General features: G+C 38.3%; 4 long non-coding RNA genes across 4 annotated transcripts; all 4 read right to left on the reverse strand.

Annotated features, from left to right (window-relative positions):
- Positions 1–2,789: 2,789 nt before the first annotated feature.
- On the reverse strand, positions 2,790–5,318 carry LOC140013329 (uncharacterized). The gene is made up of 3 exons (XR_011820418.1): positions 5,153–5,318; positions 3,733–3,793; positions 2,790–3,007 (listed from the first exon to the last, which is right to left on the reverse strand). It is a non-coding gene; the product is annotated as an uncharacterized lncRNA (long non-coding RNA).
- A 1,699-nt stretch (positions 5,319–7,017) lies between these two features.
- LOC140013319 (uncharacterized) lies at positions 7,018–9,732 on the reverse strand. Its single transcript, XR_011820406.1, has 3 exons — positions 9,567–9,732; positions 8,147–8,207; positions 7,018–7,421 (listed from the first exon to the last, which is right to left on the reverse strand). It is a non-coding gene; the product is annotated as an uncharacterized lncRNA (long non-coding RNA).
- Positions 9,733–11,431: 1,699 nt separating this feature from the next.
- On the reverse strand, positions 11,432–14,146 carry LOC140013320 (uncharacterized). Its single transcript, XR_011820407.1, has 3 exons — positions 13,981–14,146; positions 12,561–12,621; positions 11,432–11,835 (listed from the first exon to the last, which is right to left on the reverse strand). It is a non-coding gene; the product is annotated as an uncharacterized lncRNA (long non-coding RNA).
- A 1,698-nt stretch (positions 14,147–15,844) lies between these two features.
- On the reverse strand, positions 15,845–18,565 carry LOC140013313 (uncharacterized). The gene is made up of 3 exons (XR_011820404.1): positions 18,394–18,565; positions 16,974–17,034; positions 15,845–16,248 (listed from the first exon to the last, which is right to left on the reverse strand). It is a non-coding gene; the product is annotated as an uncharacterized lncRNA (long non-coding RNA).
- Between the last annotated feature and the right edge of the window lie 290 nt (positions 18,566–18,855).

The raw sequence follows: 18,855 nt of genomic DNA on the forward strand, positions 1-18,855 counted from the left end.
CACCAAAATTTCAATTTTATTTAATTCAATTTTAATTTTATTTTTATTCTTGTTTTTTATTTTATTTTATTTTTATTTAACCAAAGTTCGCAAAATGATAATTATCTATTTTTGAATAAGGTTCATTTTCTTTTCAAAATAATCAATAAAACAAACTTTTTTTTACATTAAATTTCCGAAAAAAGAAAAGTCTTTCAAAAATTTGTTTTTTAATCTTTTCAGATTTACTTTCTTCAAAATAAATGAAAATTTGCAAGGCAATCTCAAAAGGGAATTTAACATTTTGTTTACTCTAAATTGTTGCCTTAAAAAATAAAAACAAAAATAGGTGGAATGTATGCAAAATTGTTAAGTGGATTAAGTGAGCTTTGGACATGTATTTTTGTGTTGTTGCACAACACCACACTTAAGGCTAGGTGCCAAGACAGCTGTTGGATGGGGAAAAAATCTGGAAAAAGGAAAAACTAGGGGGGAAGCTAGCAGAGGAAGGAAGGAAGAAAAAAGAACTTCAGGCAAGGAGAAAAGGGAACAAAAAGAAAATCGAGAAGAGAAAAGAGGAGAGTTTCGGGCAGAACAGAAAGGAAAAGAAAGAAAGGAGGGGAGATTCAGGAGAAAACCGAAAAAGAAAAGCAAGGCAAAAGGGAAGAAAAGAAGAAAAAAAACCGAGAGAGAGGAGATTGGGAGAAGGGGGCAAGAGAAAAAACAAGAAAGGAGGAAACAAGAGAGCCTGCGGCAGGAGAGCAAGAAGAGGAGAAAGCGAGAGACTGCAGAGAGAGAGAGAGAGAAAAAACCAGCGATAGCTTCGAGCAAGAAGGAAAAGAGAAGGAAAGGGAAAAAGGGAGAAAAGGAGAAAGAAAAAGAAGAAAACAGAAAGGGAGAACCTGTGGAGAATCTAGGGGATCGAAAGGGAAAACAGCAAAAACAAAACTAAAGGAAGAGAAAGACAAAAAAGAGACTAGAGGGAAGAGAGATTTTTTTTTTTTTTTTTTTTTGCAAAATTGTTTTAGGGTTCAGGCTGATTTTTCGTCACTTTGGGAGGCAAATATCTCCACTAAATTGGCTTCTTCTTCGATGTTTTAAGGAATTTGGAACATCGACGTATGCAGAGATTCAAATTTCGTTCAGATATTGTTTTGGAATAACATTAGGAAGACCTCCAAATCTCGGCCCAAATTAGTAACTTCGTCAGCGCTGAAATTTTCTGCAACAAGGCTTCGTGGGTTTCATTTTCTAGAACAACTCGATTTATTGGGACATCTCACGTTCGTTTAGCAGCTCTAGTGTTCTCAGGTAACCATGGATTCTTCTCAATGTTGGTTTAATACAATTTTCATAGAGATTTGAAGCCTTTATGCATCATTTTTTTCTTTTTTCTAAGTTTTGTCCTAGTCAATGCTTGATGACTGTGGTGCCGTTGCTGTGCTGATGATGAGCTTGATACTGGTCCCTTTTGTTCATTTTACATGTATCTGAAACTATGAATGCAATTTAGAAGCCACGAACACCTCTTGTGTTTAGTAATCCGTATATGTAATCATCTCACCTCTTTTGTATATGTAATCTGTATAGTTGATGAACTAAAGGTTGTATTTTTGGTCCATGTTTGTGTGTGTAATCTTCGTCTGAGAACTCTTAGGAATGTAAAGAATAGGATTCGGGTTTGTGCAATGTTGTTGTCTTGGCTTGAAAGTTTGAGGCTTGCTTGGATCTTGGTTTCCTCCGTTTGAGATGAAAACCCAGAAACTGGTGGAAAGTTTTTGAATGAATCTGGGGTTTGCAAGCTTTTCCCCCAGATCAGATTTTCCTTTCCTTTGTGTGTTTAGTATTGCATCTTGATGATGGGTTAGGGAGTTTGATAAGTACTTGAGACAGGATTCTTGTTAAGATCGCCGCATGAGATTACTAAGCTTGCAAAGCTGCAGAAAAACCAGCGAAGAAGAAAGCTTCTTCGAATTAGATTAGGGGTGCAAACGAATCGAACGGCTCGATTCAAGCTCGATATTGATCGAGTTCGAGCTGGTCGAGTCAGAGTCGAGCTCGAGCTCGAGCTCGAGCTCAAAACATTAAGCTCATTAGCTCGCCGGCTCGCGAGTTTGAGTATATATATATATATATATATTTTAATAGTAAAATTACATAAATATTCTTAATATTTTATTATTTATGAAGAAAAAATATTATTTTATTTATTTTTTAAAAAATTAAATTTTTATTTTTTATTTTTTTCGAGCTCGAGCTTGAAAATTACTAGCTCGTCGAGCTCGAGCTCGAGTTCGATGAAATTAAGTTAATGCTCGACTCGATAAGGCCAAAGCTCGACTCGGCTCAGCTCGTTTGCAGCCCTAAATCAGATGCATGAAAATTTCCAAAAGTTGCACTTTAACCCCTAGTTTTCCCCTTATTTCAATATGGCCCAGAAAAATCGAAAAAATCAATCAATTTTACCCTTTTGAAATTCAATCACTTTTTTCTATGTTTTAACCATGTTTCAGACAAAGTTATTTTCTGGTTTTAGGAGATAGTTAGAGCTTTATTTTGCTTTGATTTTGCCCCCTAATATTTGTAATAATAATAATTTGACCCTTCAAACTTTTTTAATTATTTCAATTAGGTCCTTGCTTGTTTTTAAATTCTTGAATATAGGTTGTTTACTTTCATTTAAATGCTTTAATTGTTCAATTTCATGATTATTTCTGTGACGACCCCACCTCCCCCTAAGGCGTACCAAAGGGTTCGGCGGACCGCCTGCCCAGCTCTCGCCAGGACTCACTCACTATCTCAATCGAGTCACGTACACACATTCATGAACCATAAATAACATTCCCAATTCAAGCTTATAATTTACATTAATAGAAATCGAAGTACGAAGTCTCAAAACACCAAACTAGATCAAAACGAATACAATCCAAATACAACATGTTCCATCCGAGGAATAGCGTGAGTACAAGTCAAAATCAAACAGCTAGTCTATGCTAGACTTTACATATCTCACACCTCGCTCGTACCCCTGAAAGGAAAACAAATGGAGTGGAATGAGCTAAAAGCCCAGTGAGGTTCCAAATAGCAAATTGACCATTATTTATAAGTACAAGTTTTTGATATAGCAAAGTAACGAGCATGAAGAGTTCATAAATGTGAGCAATAACACGTCAAGTAACAATCTTAAAATGAGCGAGTGTAGAAGTTTTTCAAAAGAAACAATAATCCCATAAACAATAATCACCCAAAGTATAAGGATACGGATGGCTCTCAGGAGCCATATTCCCATTCATCATCGGGAGCTTGATCACGTAGTAGTTGACACTCCGTCAACTTTCAAGTAAGTAACCAATCCAGTAGAACACCACTTACACGACTCTCCGTCCACCGTTCAACCCCCAGCTGGGCCCAAAATCCTCAAGAACACGGGTGGTAATACTCGAGTATACCGATTAGTCGAGGAGATATCACTCCACTCGACAATACAAGAGACCCAGGGTTCGTTACCCAATCGACCAAGCCCTTGCCGGCTCGACTAGAGTAACTCGCCACAGGGTTTCTGGAATTCCAGGAAGTGCGCGCATCATAAACAAGTATATCAAGTCAATTGCAACAATAAACAAGTATATCACGTAAGGGCAAGTGCGATAAAGTACACTCTTGCCCTTACAATTCACGTATATAACATGTAATCAGATTGGTCACGTATCAAATTCAAGTATCAAGTTCAATTCGGTATTTGAAAGCACTCACCAAAAGATATAGTGCCTTTACTGGTCACTTTCAAGTTATACTCCGGGTTCGGAGTCCAAATCTGCGATAAAACTCAGTTTGAGAACTTTGAAACATGACTAGAGTTCGAAACTTAAACGTTTCGTTCAATAAGAATCAAGAAATTGAAATTCACTTGGAGAATACTCGTGAGATACTTGCTCACTTTTTAAATGATAAAACTTTGTAACATTTATACTTGAAATGGTCATGCGAGTCGAAAGTACAAGGGAAAACGTACTTGGAGCAATCATTATTTCATTTCTCAAGGGTACAAGTTCGGCCAAATCCTAACGTATAACCCTCGATAAACAAGTGGCAAAGGTCCTCGATAGTTCAGGTGATAATCACTTAACCTTCACTCAAGTCGCAAAGATAGTTTTCTAGACTTCGAGTAAAAATTCGGGCAGCATGCCCCTTGTGTTTACCTAATTTCCAGCCATTTAGGCTTCATTATTTTTCTTCAACAACAACCCAATATCACACAAATCAGCAATTCAAGCCAAGAGCCGTTCCCTAGGCTCACAATATCATAACAACAAGAATCGTATTAAGTACAAGTGCAGAAGTTCAACGTGGCACAAGACAGATTTGACGTACCAAAGCGGAAATAACATATCCATGGCTACGCTTATCGGATTACGGCGAAACCTATGCCGTTTCGAAGCTAAGACACAAAGCTACAACATTCATGAAGGTCACTTAGTTCATTTCCTAATGTAACTTAGTCAAAATCTCAGATTACTAAACCAGAAACCAATTCACCGGCTGTTTAAACGCAGAACACTGTAATGGACATAACTCAGTGTACACAAGTCCGAATCAGGTTTTATTTGAGGCATTTTAAAGCTACTTCAGAGCACTACAACCTTTATGTTTTGGCTCAAAGCTAAATCAGAATGGATCTTGGTCAAAAATCGTGATAAACTGGACTGAACTGAAGAAACGGACTGCTGGGAAATTCTTAAAACAGTAGGGGTATTTTGGACTTTTCACATCCCACGTTGCTCCAATTGAGCTGAAATTTTATAGGCACCTATAAAACACCATTCTCTACAACTTTCCTTCTTTGACCAAAGGCCAATTCGGCCTCTAACATACAGATACAATTTCGGACAGAATGCTTGGGAAATTTTCCAGAAATCTGGAATTTTTAGCTCTAAGTGTAGTTTCCTCAATTTTCTGGTTCCAATCACCACTAAACAACCTTATATAACTTTAATTGCAACATTCATGCATCATACATCAACTTGAGCAGAAAATCAGGAACCCTAGTTCATCAAATAAGAAAGGGAAAAACTCCTAAAACATGCTAATCATCCATGATTTCACCGTAAAATCAAGTTACCAAGCTAATATACTCAAGATTGAAGGTAAGAATCAGGAAAATCAGCATCCTTACCTCAAAACCAAGCTTGAAAGGCTGAACCTTCACCCCCTTTGCACTTCCTTAGTTCCTCAAGCTTCCCAACACTCACTAAGCACTTTAATCGGTTTAGATTTTTGATTTCTAACTTGGATTGAAGCAAATCAAGAAGAAAATTTGTTGCTCTTGCTCCTCTTTTCTCTCTCTCTCTCTCGGCACTTAGCAGCAGAAATGAAGGAAGATGGAGCTTGATTTGTCTTATAAGGAAGTAAGAAGATTAGGACTAATGGTGTCCACAATTTTGACCAACACTTGGACAATTCTTGGCCACAAAATTTTCTCTTTCTTTTCTTGCCTTTGAGCCACACATTCGGTCAAGCTTAGCTGGTAGTGAGAGGATATTTTGCTCAATTAGTAATGAGCTTATACAGTAAGAAAGTGGTGGTCAAGTGGTGCGTTCAAACGGTAGTGCGCGGGACCCGCCGGTTCGCGCCGTTTTTCTTAAAAACTCACGTACTAGGATTTTTACTTCCCATTCACTAACCTTATATCATTGTTACTAGTCACATATTATTTCTCACTTAAAAGTCACTTTTAATCATCAAATTGATCCTCGACCAGTACCGGAAATTCATCCGGCGGAAAAATCGAAAAACCCTAATTTTGCTCAAATCTTGAAACCGAAGTGTAAAACCTTATTTTCTAGGTTTATTTACACTTATCATGGAATAACTGGATAGTAGGGCTTTAATAAATGATAATTTTCAAATAAAAGAAATTTTTTAAGAAAACGTGAGGAATTTTCCAATTCCAGTAATTAAAATTAGAGTTTCAATTAAAATATAAGAGATTTAGGAAAACCGGTTAATCACGAGTAAACTAGGGTTTTTTTTTTTTTTTGGCTACAATATTAGGGTTTCTAGTCTTTTTAAAACAAAATAAGGTTTTAAATCAAACCCGAAGAAATATACTTTAATATTTTCTTCACAAACAACCTCCTAATATTCGGGATGTTACAATCTCCCCTCCTTAAAAGAATTTCGCCCTCGAAATTCCAACGGGTACTAAGAGTCCTTTAAAGTCAGTCCAATCCCTTATATATGACCTTATCATTTAGTAAAGAGCTAAGAGATAACCAAATAGAACATGCAAAAAGGGCTCAATTCGCATAACTAGCCCTAAGTTGAAAGAAAAGTCTCAGATATTCGAAAAATTTAAAACATGGCCTTGCCTCAAGTCGAAAATTTCTCAAGTCGAAAATTGCACCCCTGACGGTGCTTGGAAACACAACAGGCAAAGGCTCACCAGAGAGTTTTAGTTCAACCGCTACAGAGGAGTAGTAGCTGGTCTACAGCCACACAAATACAAATAAGTTCAAAAGCAAGGTCAAAGCAGAGTTCAAACATATAAGTTCAAAAGTAGGTTCAATTACTTCAAGTTCAAGAAGCAAGGGTACAAATAAGAACTCACTTGACTAGCCTATACCCAGCAATTCACATTCTCAAACAGTCACCGAATTCAAATCCACATATAGATCATATTACTTATGTGTAAAAATCAAATCAGGTCCATTACATGTACGTAATAGCACACTCGCCAAAACAAGTTCAAGTCCCAAATGAGCTCATTTTAGTCTGTCTCAGACAGTTCAAGTATTGCAAACCCCTTTGATCAGTCCAATAACAAGGTTAAATGTTAGAATCATCCACGCTTTAACCTTTCCATCAAAACTCACCTCAAGTGCAATCAAGATACAGACCCTTATTCTAACGCTCTTTACTATATGATACCCAAGTACAAGAATCCACAATAAGACAATTCACAACTCGAGCCGGCCGGTCCCAAGAGCAAATCATCCATATTAGAGAATCCCACCTGGCATAACTAACTAATGTCTCCAACAATAGACAATCGTTCCACACTTAACAAGTCAATTCCCACAGTCCAAGAACCTTCTCCCGGCACGAGCTCGATAGGAGCTCTGATACCATCTGTGACGACCCCACCTCCCCCTAAGGCGTACCAAAGGGTTCGGCGGACCGCCTGCCCAGCTCTCGCCAGGACTCACTCACTATCTCAATCGAGTCACGTACACACATTCATGAACCATAAATAACATTCCCAATTCAAGCTTATAATTTACATTAATAGAAATCGAAGTACGAAGTCTCAAAACACCAAACTAGATCAAAACGAATACAATCCAAATACAACATGTTCCATCCGAGGAATAGCGTGAGTACAAGTCAAAATCAAACAGCTAGTCTATGCTAGACTTTACATATCTCACACCTCGCTCGTACCCCTGAAAGGAAAACAAATGGAGTGGAATGAGCTAAAAGCCCAGTGAGGTTCCAAATAGCAAATTGACCATTATTTATAAGTACAAGTTTTTGATATAGCAAAGTAACGAGCATGAAGAGTTCATAAATGTGAGCAATAACACGTCAAGTAACAATCTTAAAATGAGCGAGTGTAGAAGTTTTTCAAAAGAAACAATAATCCCATAAACAATAATCACCCAAAGTATAAGGATACGGATGGCTCTCAGGAGCCATATTCCCATTCATCATCGGGAGCTTGATCACGTAGTAGTTGACACTCCGTCAACTTTCAAGTAAGTAACCAATCCAGTAGAACACCACTTACACGACTCTCCGTCCACCGTTCAACCCCCAGCTGGGCCCAAAATCCTCAAGAACACGGGTGGTAATACTCGAGTATACCGATTAGTCGAGGAGATATCACTCCACTCGACAATACAAGAGACCCAGGGTTCGTTACCCAATCGACCAAGCCCTTGCCGGCTCGACTAGAGTAACTCGCCACAGGGTTTCTGGAATTCCAGGAAGTGCGCGCATCATAAACAAGTATATCAAGTCAATTGCAACAATAAACAAGTATATCACGTAAGGGCAAGTGCGATAAAGTACACTCTTGCCCTTACAATTCACGTATATAACATGTAATCAGATTGGTCACGTATCAAATTCAAGTATCAAGTTCAATTCGGTATTTGAAAGCACTCACCAAAAGATATAGTGCCTTTACTGGTCACTTTCAAGTTATACTCCGGGTTCGGAGTCCAAATCTGCGATAAAACTCAGTTTGAGAACTTTGAAACATGACTAGAGTTCGAAACTTAAACGTTTCGTTCAATAAGAATCAAGAAATTGAAATTCACTTGGAGAATACTCGTGAGATACTTGCTCACTTTTTAAATGATAAAACTTTGTAACATTTATACTTGAAATGGTCATGCGAGTCGAAAGTACAAGGGAAAACGTACTTGGAGCAATCATTATTTCATTTCTCAAGGGTACAAGTTCGGCCAAATCCTAACGTATAACCCTCGATAAACAAGTGGCAAAGGTCCTCGATAGTTCAGGTGATAATCACTTAACCTTCACTCAAGTCGCAAAGATAGTTTTCTAGACTTCGAGTAAAAATTCGGGCAGCATGCCCCTTGTGTTTACCTAATTTCCAGCCATTTAGGCTTCATTATTTTTCTTCAACAACAACCCAATATCACACAAATCAGCAATTCAAGCCAAGAGCCGTTCCCTAGGCTCACAATATCATAACAACAAGAATCGTATTAAGTACAAGTGCAGAAGTTCAACGTGGCACAAGACAGATTTGACGTACCAAAGCGGAAATAACATATCCATGGCTACGCTTATCGGATTACGGCGAAACCTATGCCGTTTCGAAGCTAAGACACAAAGCTACAACATTCATGAAGGTCACTTAGTTCATTTCCTAATGTAACTTAGTCAAAATCTCAGATTACTAAACCAGAAACCAATTCACCGGCTGTTTAAACGCAGAACACTGTAATGGACATAACTCAGTGTACACAAGTCCGAATCAGGTTTTATTTGAGGCATTTTAAAGCTACTTCAGAGCACTACAACCTTTATGTTTTGGCTCAAAGCTAAATCAGAATGGATCTTGGTCAAAAATCGTGATAAACTGGACTGAACTGAAGAAACGGACTGCTGGGAAATTCTTAAAACAGTAGGGGTATTTTGGACTTTTCACATCCCACGTTGCTCCAATTGAGCTGAAATTTTATAGGCACCTATAAAACACCATTCTCTACAACTTTCCTTCTTTGACCAAAGGCCAATTCGGCCTCTAACATACAGATACAATTTCGGACAGAATGCTTGGGAAATTTTCCAGAAATCTGGAATTTTTAGCTCTAAGTGTAGTTTCCTCAATTTTCTGGTTCCAATCACCACTAAACAACCTTATATAACTTTAATTGCAACATTCATGCATCATACATCAACTTGAGCAGAAAATCAGGAACCCTAGTTCATCAAATAAGAAAGGGAAAAACTCCTAAAACATGCTAATCATCCATGATTTCACCGTAAAATCAAGTTACCAAGCTAATATACTCAAGATTGAAGGTAAGAATCAGGAAAATCAGCATCCTTACCTCAAAACCAAGCTTGAAAGGCTGAACCTTCACCCCCTTTGCACTTCCTTAGTTCCTCAAGCTTCCCAACACTCACTAAGCACTTTAATCGGTTTAGATTTTTGATTTCTAACTTGGATTGAAGCAAATCAAGAAGAAAATTTGTTGCTCTTGCTCCTCTTTTCTCTCTCTCTCTCTCGGCACTTAGCAGCAGAAATGAAGGAAGATGGAGCTTGATTTGTCTTATAAGGAAGTAAGAAGATTAGGACTAATGGTGTCCACAATTTTGACCAACACTTGGACAATTCTTGGCCACAAAATTTTCTCTTTCTTTTCTTGCCTTTGAGCCGCACATTCGGTCAAGCTTAGCTGGTAGTGAGAGGATATTTTGCTCAATTAGTAATGAGCTTATACAGTAAGAAAGTGGTGGTCAAGTGGTGCGTTCAAACGGTAGTGCGCGGGACCCGCCGGTTCGCGCCGTTTTTCTTAAAAACTCACGTACTAGGATTTTTACTTCCCATTCACTAACCTTATATCATTGTTACTAGTCACATATTATTTCTCACTTAAAAGTCACTTTTAATCATCAAATTGATCCTCGACCAGTACCGGAAATTCATCCGGCGGAAAAATCGAAAAACCCTAATTTTGCTCAAATCTTGAAACCGAAGTGTAAAACCTTATTTTCTAGGTTTATTTACACTTATCATGGAATAACTGGATAGTAGGGCTTTAATAAATGATAATTTTCAAATAAAAGAAATTTTTTAAGAAAACGTGAGGAATTTTCCAATTCCAGTAATTAAAATTAGAGTTTCAATTAAAATATAAGAGATTTAGGAAAACCGGTTAATCACGAGTAAACTAGGGTTTTTTTTTTTTTTTGGCTACAATATTAGGGTTTCTAGTCTTTTTAAAACAAAATAAGGTTTTAAATCAAACCCGAAGAAATATACTTTAATATTTTCTTCACAAACAACCTCCTAATATTCGGGATGTTACAATCTCCCCTCCTTAAAAGAATTTCGCCCTCGAAATTCCAACGGGTACTAAGAGTCCTTTAAAGTCAGTCCAATCCCTTATATATGACCTTATCATTTAGTAAAGAGCTAAGAGATAACCAAATAGAACATGCAAAAAGGGCTCAATTCGCATAACTAGCCCTAAGTTGAAAGAAAAGTCTCAGATATTCGAAAAATTTAAAACATGGCCTAGCCTCAAGTCGAAAATTTCTCAAGTCGAAAATTGCACCCCTGACGGTGCTTGGAAACACAACAGGCAAAGGCTCACCAGAGAGTTTTAGTTCAACCGCTACAGAGGAGTAGTAGCTGGTCTACAGCCACACAAATACAAATAAGTTCAAAAGCAAGGTCAAAGCAGGGTTCAAACATATAAGTTCAAAAGTAGGTTCAATTACTTCAAGTTCAAGAAGCAAGGGTACAAATAAGAACTCACTTGACTAGCCTATACCCAGCAATTCACATTCTCAAACAGTCACCGAATTCAAATCCACATATAGATCATATTACTTATGTGTAAAAATCAAATCAGGTCCATTACATGTACGTAATAGCACACTCGCCAAAACAAGTTCAAGTCCCAAATGAGCTCATTTTAGTCTGTCTCAGACAGTTCAAGTATTGCAAACCCCTTTGATCAGTCCAATAACAAGGTTAAATGTTAGAATCATCCACGCTTTAACCTTTCCATCAAAACTCACCTCAAGTGCAATCAAGATACAGACCCTTATTCTAACGCTCTTTACTATATGATACCCAAGTACAAGAATCCACAATAAGACAATTCACAACTCGAGCCGGCCGGTCCCAAGAGCAAATCATCCATATTAGAGAATCCCACCTGGCATAACTAACTAATGTCTCCAACAATAGACAATCGTTCCACACTTAACAAGTCAATTCCCACAGTCCAAGAACCTTCTCCCGGCACGAGCTCGATAGGAGCTCTGATACCATCTGTGACGACCCCACCTCCCCCTAAGGCGTACCAAAGGGTTCGGCGGACCGCCTGCCCAGCTCTCGCCAGGACTCACTCACTATCTCAATCGAGTCACGTACACACATTCATGAACCATAAATAACATTCCCAATTCAAGCTTATAATTTACATTAATAGAAATCGAAGTACGAAGTCTCAAAACACCAAACTAGATCAAAACGAATACAATCCAAATACAACATGTTCCATCCGAGGAATAGCGTGAGTACAAGTCAAAATCAAACAGCTAGTCTATGCTAGACTTTACATATCTCACACCTCGCTCGTACCCCTGAAAGGAAAACAAATGGAGTGGAATGAGCTAAAAGCCCAGTGAGGTTCCAAATAGCAAATTGACCATTATTTATAAGTACAAGTTTTTGATATAGCAAAGTAACGAGCATGAAGAGTTCATAAATGTGAGCAATAACACGTCAAGTAACAATCTTAAAATGAGCGAGTGTAGAAGTTTTTCAAAAGAAACAATAATCCCATAAACAATAATCACCCAAAGTATAAGGATACGGATGGCTCTCAGGAGCCATATTCCCATTCATCATCGGGAGCTTGATCACGTAGTAGTTGACACTCCGTCAACTTTCAAGTAAGTAACCAATCCAGTAGAACACCACTTACACGACTCTCCGTCCACCGTTCAACCCCCAGCTGGGCCCAAAATCCTCAAGAACACGGGTGGTAATACTCGAGTATACCGATTAGTCGAGGAGATATCACTCCACTCGACAATACAAGAGACCCAGGGTTCGTTACCCAATCGACCAAGCCCTTGCCGGCTCGATTAGAGTAACTCGCCACAGGGTTTCTGGAATTCCAGGAAGTGCGCGCATCATAAACAAGTATATCAAGTCAATTGCAACAATAAACAAGTATATCACGTAAGGGCAAGTGCGATAAAGTACACTCTTGCCCTTACAATTCACGTATATAACATGTAATCAGATTGGTCACGTATCAAATTCAAGTATCAAGTTCAATTCGGTATTTGAAAGCACTCACCAAAAGATATAGTGCCTTTACTGGTCACTTTCAAGTTATACTCCGGGTTCGGAGTCCAAATCTGCGATAAAACTCAGTTTGAGAACTTTGAAACATGACTAGAGTTCGAAACTTAAACGTTTCGTTCAATAAGAATCAAGAAATTGAAATTCACTTGGAGAATACTCGTGAGATACTTGCTCACTTTTTAAATGATAAAACTTTGTAACATTTATACTTGAAATGGTCATGCGAGTCGAAAGTACAAGGGAAAACGTACTTGGAGCAATCATTATTTCATTTCTCAAGGGTACAAGTTCGGCCAAATCCTAACGTATAACCCTCGATAAACAAGTGGCAAAGGTCCTCGATAGTTCAGGTGATAATCACTTAACCTTCACTCAAGTCGCAAAGATAGTTTTCTAGACTTCGAGTAAAAATTCGGGCAGCATGCCCCTTGTGTTTACCTAATTTCCAGCCATTTAGGCTTCATTATTTTTCTTCAACAACAACCCAATATCACACAAATCAGCAATTCAAGCCAAGAGCCGTTCCCTAGGCTCACAATATCATAACAACAAGAATCGTATTAAGTACAAGTGCAGAAGTTCAACGTGGCACAAGACAGATTTGACGTACCAAAGCGGAAATAACATATCCATGGCTACGCTTATCGGATTACGGCGAAACCTATGCCGTTTCGAAGCTAAGACACAAAGCTACAACATTCATGAAGGTCACTTAGTTCATTTCCTAATGTAACTTAGTCAAAATCTCAGATTACTAAACCAGAAACCAATTCACCGGCTGTTTAAACGCAGAACACTGTAATGGACATAACTCAGTGTACACAAGTCCGAATCAGGTTTTATTTGAGGCATTTTAAAGCTACTTCAGAGCACTACAACCTTTATGTTTTGGCTCAAAGCTAAATCAGAATGGATCTTGGTCAAAAATCGTGATAAACTGGACTGAACTGAAGAAACGGACTGCTGGGAAATTCTTAAAACAGTAGGGGTATTTTGGACTTTTCACATCCCACGTTGCTCCAATTGAGCTGAAATTTTATAGGCACCTATAAAACACCATTCTCTACAACTTTCCTTCTTTGACCAAAGGCCAATTCGGCCTCTAACATACAGATACAATTTCGGACAGAATGCTTGGGAAATTTTCCAGAAATCTGGAATTTTTAGCTCTAAGTGTAGTTTCCTCAATTTTCTGGTTCCAATCACCACTAAACAACCTTATATAACTTTAATTGCAACATTCATGCATCATACATCAACTTGAGCAGAAAATCAGGAACCCTAGTTCATCAAATAAGAAAGGGAAAAACTCCTAAAACATGCTAATCATCCATGATTTCACCGTAAAATCAAGTTACCAAGCTAATATACTCAAGATTGAAGGTAAGAATCAGGAAAATCAGCATCCTTACCTCAAAACCAAGCTTGAAAGGCTGAACCTTCACCCCCTTTGCACTTCCTTAGTTCCTCAAGCTTCCCAACACTCACTAAGCACTTTAATCGGTTTAGATTTTTGATTTCTAACTTGGATTGAAGCAAATCAAGAAGAAAATTTGTTGCTCTTGCTCCTCTTTTCTCTCTCTCTCTCTCGGCACTTAGCAGCAGAAATGAAGGAAGATGGAGCTTGATTTGTCTTATAAGGAAGTAAGAAGATTAGGACTAATGGTGTCCACAATTTTGACCAACACTTGGACAATTCTTGGCCACAAAATTTTCTCTTTCTTTTCTTGCCTTTGAGCCACACATTCGGTCAAGCTTAGCTGGTAGTGAGAGGATATTTTGCTCAATTAGTAATGAGCTTATACAGTAAGAAAGTGGTGGTCAAGTGGTGCGTTCAAACGGTAGTGCGCGGGACCCGCCGGTTCGCGCCGTTTTTCTTAAAAACTCACGTACTAGGATTTTTACTTCCCATTCACTAACCTTATATCATTGTTACTAGTCACATATTATTTCTCACTTAAAAGTCACTTTTAATCATCAAATTGATCCTCGACCAGTACCGGAAATTCATCCGGCGGAAAAATCGAAAAACCCTAATTTTGCTCAAATCTTGAAACCGAAGTGTAAAACCTTATTTTCTAGGTTTATTTACACTTATCATGGAATAACTGGATAGTAGGGCTTTAATAAATGATAATTTTCAAATAAAAGAAATTTTTTAAGAAAACGTGAGGAATTTTCCAATTCCAGTAATTAAAATTAGAGTTTCAATTAAAATATAAGAGATTTAGGAAAACCGGTTAATCACGAGTAAACTAGGGTTTTTTTTTTTTTTGGCTACAATATTAGGGTTTCTAGTCTTTTTAAAACAAAATAAGGTTTTAAATCAAACCCGAAGAAATATACTTTAATATTTTCTTCACAAACAACCTCCTAATATTCGGGATGTTACAATCTCCCCTCCTTAAAAGAATTTCGCCCTCGAAATTCCAACGGGTACTAAGAGTCCTTTAAAGTCAGTCCAATCCCTTATATATGACCTTATCATTTAGTAAAGAGCTAAGAGATAACCAAATAGAACATGCAAAAAGGGCTCAATTCGCATAACTAGCCCTAAGTTGAAAGAAAAGTCTCAGATATTCGAAAAATTTAAAACATGGCCTTGCCTCAAGTCGAAAATTTCTCAAGTCGAAAATTGCACCCCTGACGGTGCTTGGAAACACAACAGGCAAAGGCTCACCAGAGAGTTTTAGTTCAACCGCTACAGAGGAGTAGTAGCTGGTCTACAGCCACACAAATACAAATAAGTTCAAAAGCAAGGTCAAAGCAGAGTTCAAACATATAAGTTCAAAAGTAGGTTCAATTACTTCAAGTTCAAGAAGCAAGGGTACAAATAAGAACTCACTTGACTAGCCTATACCCAGCAATTCACATTCTCAAACAGTCACCGAATTCAAATCCACATATAGATCATATTACTTATGTGTAAAAATCAAATCAGGTCCATTACATGTACGTAATAGCACACTCGCCAAAACAAGTTCAAGTCCCAAATGAGCTCATTTTAGTCTGTCTCAGACAGTTCAAGTATTGCAAACCCCTTTGATCAGTCCAATAACAAGGTTAAATGTTAGAATCATCCACGCTTTAACCTTTCCATCAAAACTCACCTCAAGTGCAATCAAGATACAGACCCTTATTCTAACGCTCTTTACTATATGATACCCAAGTACAAGAATCCACAATAAGACAATTCACAACTCGAGCCGGCCGGTCCCAAGAGCAAATCATCCATATTAGAGAATCCCACCTGGCATAACTAACTAATGTCTCCAACAATAGACAATCGTTCCACACTTAACAAGTCAATTCCCACAGTCCAAGAACCTTCTCCCGGCACGAGCTCGATAGGAGCTCTGATACCATCTGTGACGACCCCACCTCCCCCTAAGGCGTACCAAAGGGTTCGGCGGACCGCCTGCCCAGCTCTCGCCAGGACTCACTCACTATCTCAATCGAGTCACGTACACACATTCATGAACCATAAATAACATTCCCAATTCAAGCTTATAATTTACATTAATAGAAATCGAAGTACGAAGTCTCAAAACACCAAACTAGATCAAAACGAATACAATCCAAATACAACATGTTCCATCCGAGGAATAGCGTGAGTACAAGTCAAAATCAAACAGCTAGTCTATGCTAGACTTTACATATCTCACACCTCGCTCGTACCCCTGAAAGGAAAACAAATGGAGTGGAATGAGCTAAAAGCCCAGTGAGGTTCCAAATAGCAAATTGACCATTATTTATAAGTACAAGTTTTTGATATAGCAAAGTAACGAGCATGAAGAGTTCATAAATGTGAGCAATAACACGTCAAGTAACAATCTTAAAATGAGCGAGTGTAGAAGTTTTTCAAAAGAAACAATAATCCCATAAACAATAATCACCCAAAGTATAAGGATACGGATGGCTCTCAGGAGCCATATTCCCATTCATCATCGGGAGCTTGATCACGTAGTAGTTGACACTCCGTCAACTTTCAAGTAAGTAACCAATCCAGTAGAACACCACTTACACGACTCTCCGTCCACCGTTCAACCCCCAGCTGGGCCCAAAATCCTCAAGAACACGGGTGGTAATACTCGAGTATACCGATTAGTCGAGGAGATATCACTCCACTCGACAATACAAGAGACCCAGGGTTCGTTACCCAATCGACCAAGCCCTTGCCGGCTCGACTAGAGTAACTCGCCACAGGGTTTCTGGAATTCCAGGAAGTGCGCGCATCATAAACAAGTATATCAAGTCAATTGCAACAATAAACAAGTATATCACGTAAGGGCAAGTGCGATAAAGTACACTCTTGCCCTTACAATTCACGTATATAACATGTAATCAGATTGGTCACGTATCAAATTCAAGTATCAAGTTCAATTCGGTATTTGAAAGCACTCACCAAAAGATATAGTGCCTTTACTGGTCACTTTCAAGTTATACTCCGGGTTCGGAGTCCAAATCTGCGATAAAACTCAGTTTGAGAACTTTGAAACATGACTAGAGTTCGAAACTTAAACGTTTCGTTCAATAAGAATCAAGAAATTGAAATTCACTTGGAGAATACTCGTGAGATACTTGCTCACTTTTTAAATGATAAAACTTTGTAACATTTATACTTGAAATGGTCATGCGAGTCGAAAGTACAAGGGAAAACGTACTTGGAGCAATCATTATTTCATTTCTCAAGGGTACAAGTTCGGCCAAATCCTAACGTATAACCCTCGATAAACAAGTGGCAAAGGTCCTCGATAGTTCAGGTGATAATCACTTAACCTTCACTCAAGTCGCAAAGATAGTTTTCTAGACTTCGAGTAAAAATTCGGGCAGCATGCCCCTTGTGTTTACCTAATTTCCAGCCATTTAGGCTTCATTATTTTTCTTCAACAACAACCCAATATCACACAAATCAGCAATTCAAGCCAAGAGCCGTTCCCTAGGCTCACAATATCATAACAACAAGAATCGTATTAAGTACAAGTGCAGAAGTTCAACGTGGCACAAGACAGATTTGACGTACCAAAGCGGAAATAACATATCCATGGCTACGCTTATCGGATTACGGCGAAACCTATGCCGTTTCGAAGCTAAGACACAAAGCTACAACATTCATGAAGGTCACTTAGTTCATTTCCTAATGTAACTTAGTCAAAATCTCAGATTACTAAACCAGAAACCAATTCACCGGCTGTTTAAACGCAGAACACTGTAATGGACATAACTCAGTGTACACAAGTCCGAATCAGGTTTTATTTGAGGCATTTTAAAGCTACTTCAGAGCACTACAACCTTTATGTTTTGGCTCAAAGCTAAATCAGAATGGATCTTGGTCAAAAATCGTGATAAACTGGACTGAACTGAAGAAACGGACTGCTGGGAAATTCTTAAAACAGTAGGGGTATTTTGGACTTTTCACATCCCACGTTGCTCCGATTGAGCTGAAATTTTATAGGCACCTATAAAACACCATTCTCTACAACTTTCCTTCTTTGACCAAAGGCCAATTCGGCCTCTAACATACAGATACAATTTCGGACAGAATGCTTGGGAAATTTTCCAGAAATCTGGAATTTTTAGCTCTAAGTGTAGTTTCCTCAATTTTCTGGTTCCAATCACCACTAAACAACCTTATATAACTTTAATTGCAACATTCATGCATCATACATCAACTTGAGCAGAAAATCAGGAACCCTAGTTCATCAAATAAGAAAGGGAAAAACTCCTAAAACATGCTAATCATCCATGATTTCACCGTAAAATCAAGTTACCAAGCTAATATACTCAAGATTGAAGGTAAGAATCAGGAAAATCAGCATCCTTACCTCAAAACCAAGCTTGAAAGGCTGAACCTTCACCCCCTTTGCACTTCCTTAGTTCCTCAAGCTTCCCAACACTCACTAAGCACTTTAATCAGTTTAGATTTTTGATTTCTAACTTGGATTGAAGCAAATCAAGAAGAAAATTTGTTGCTCTTGCTCCTCTTTTCTCTCTCTCTCTCTCGGCACTTAGCAGCAGAAATGAAGGAAGATGGAGCTTGATTTGTCTTATAAGGAAGTAAGAAGATTAGGACTAATGGTGTCCACAATTTTGACCAACACTTGGACAATTCTTGGCCACAAAATTTTCTCTTTCTTTTCTTGCCTTTGAGCCACACATTCGGTCAAGCTTAGCTGGTAGTGAGAGGATATTTTGCTCAATTAGTAATGAGCTTATACAGTAAGAGAGTGGTGGTCAAGTGGTGCGTTCAAACGGTAGTGCGCGGGACCCGCCGGTTCGCGCCGTTT

The sequence above is a fragment of the Coffea arabica genome, chromosome 8c (genome assembly GCF_036785885.1).
Source record: "Coffea arabica cultivar ET-39 chromosome 8c, Coffea Arabica ET-39 HiFi, whole genome shotgun sequence".
Taxonomy (NCBI): Eukaryota; Viridiplantae; Streptophyta; class Magnoliopsida; order Gentianales; family Rubiaceae; genus Coffea; species Coffea arabica.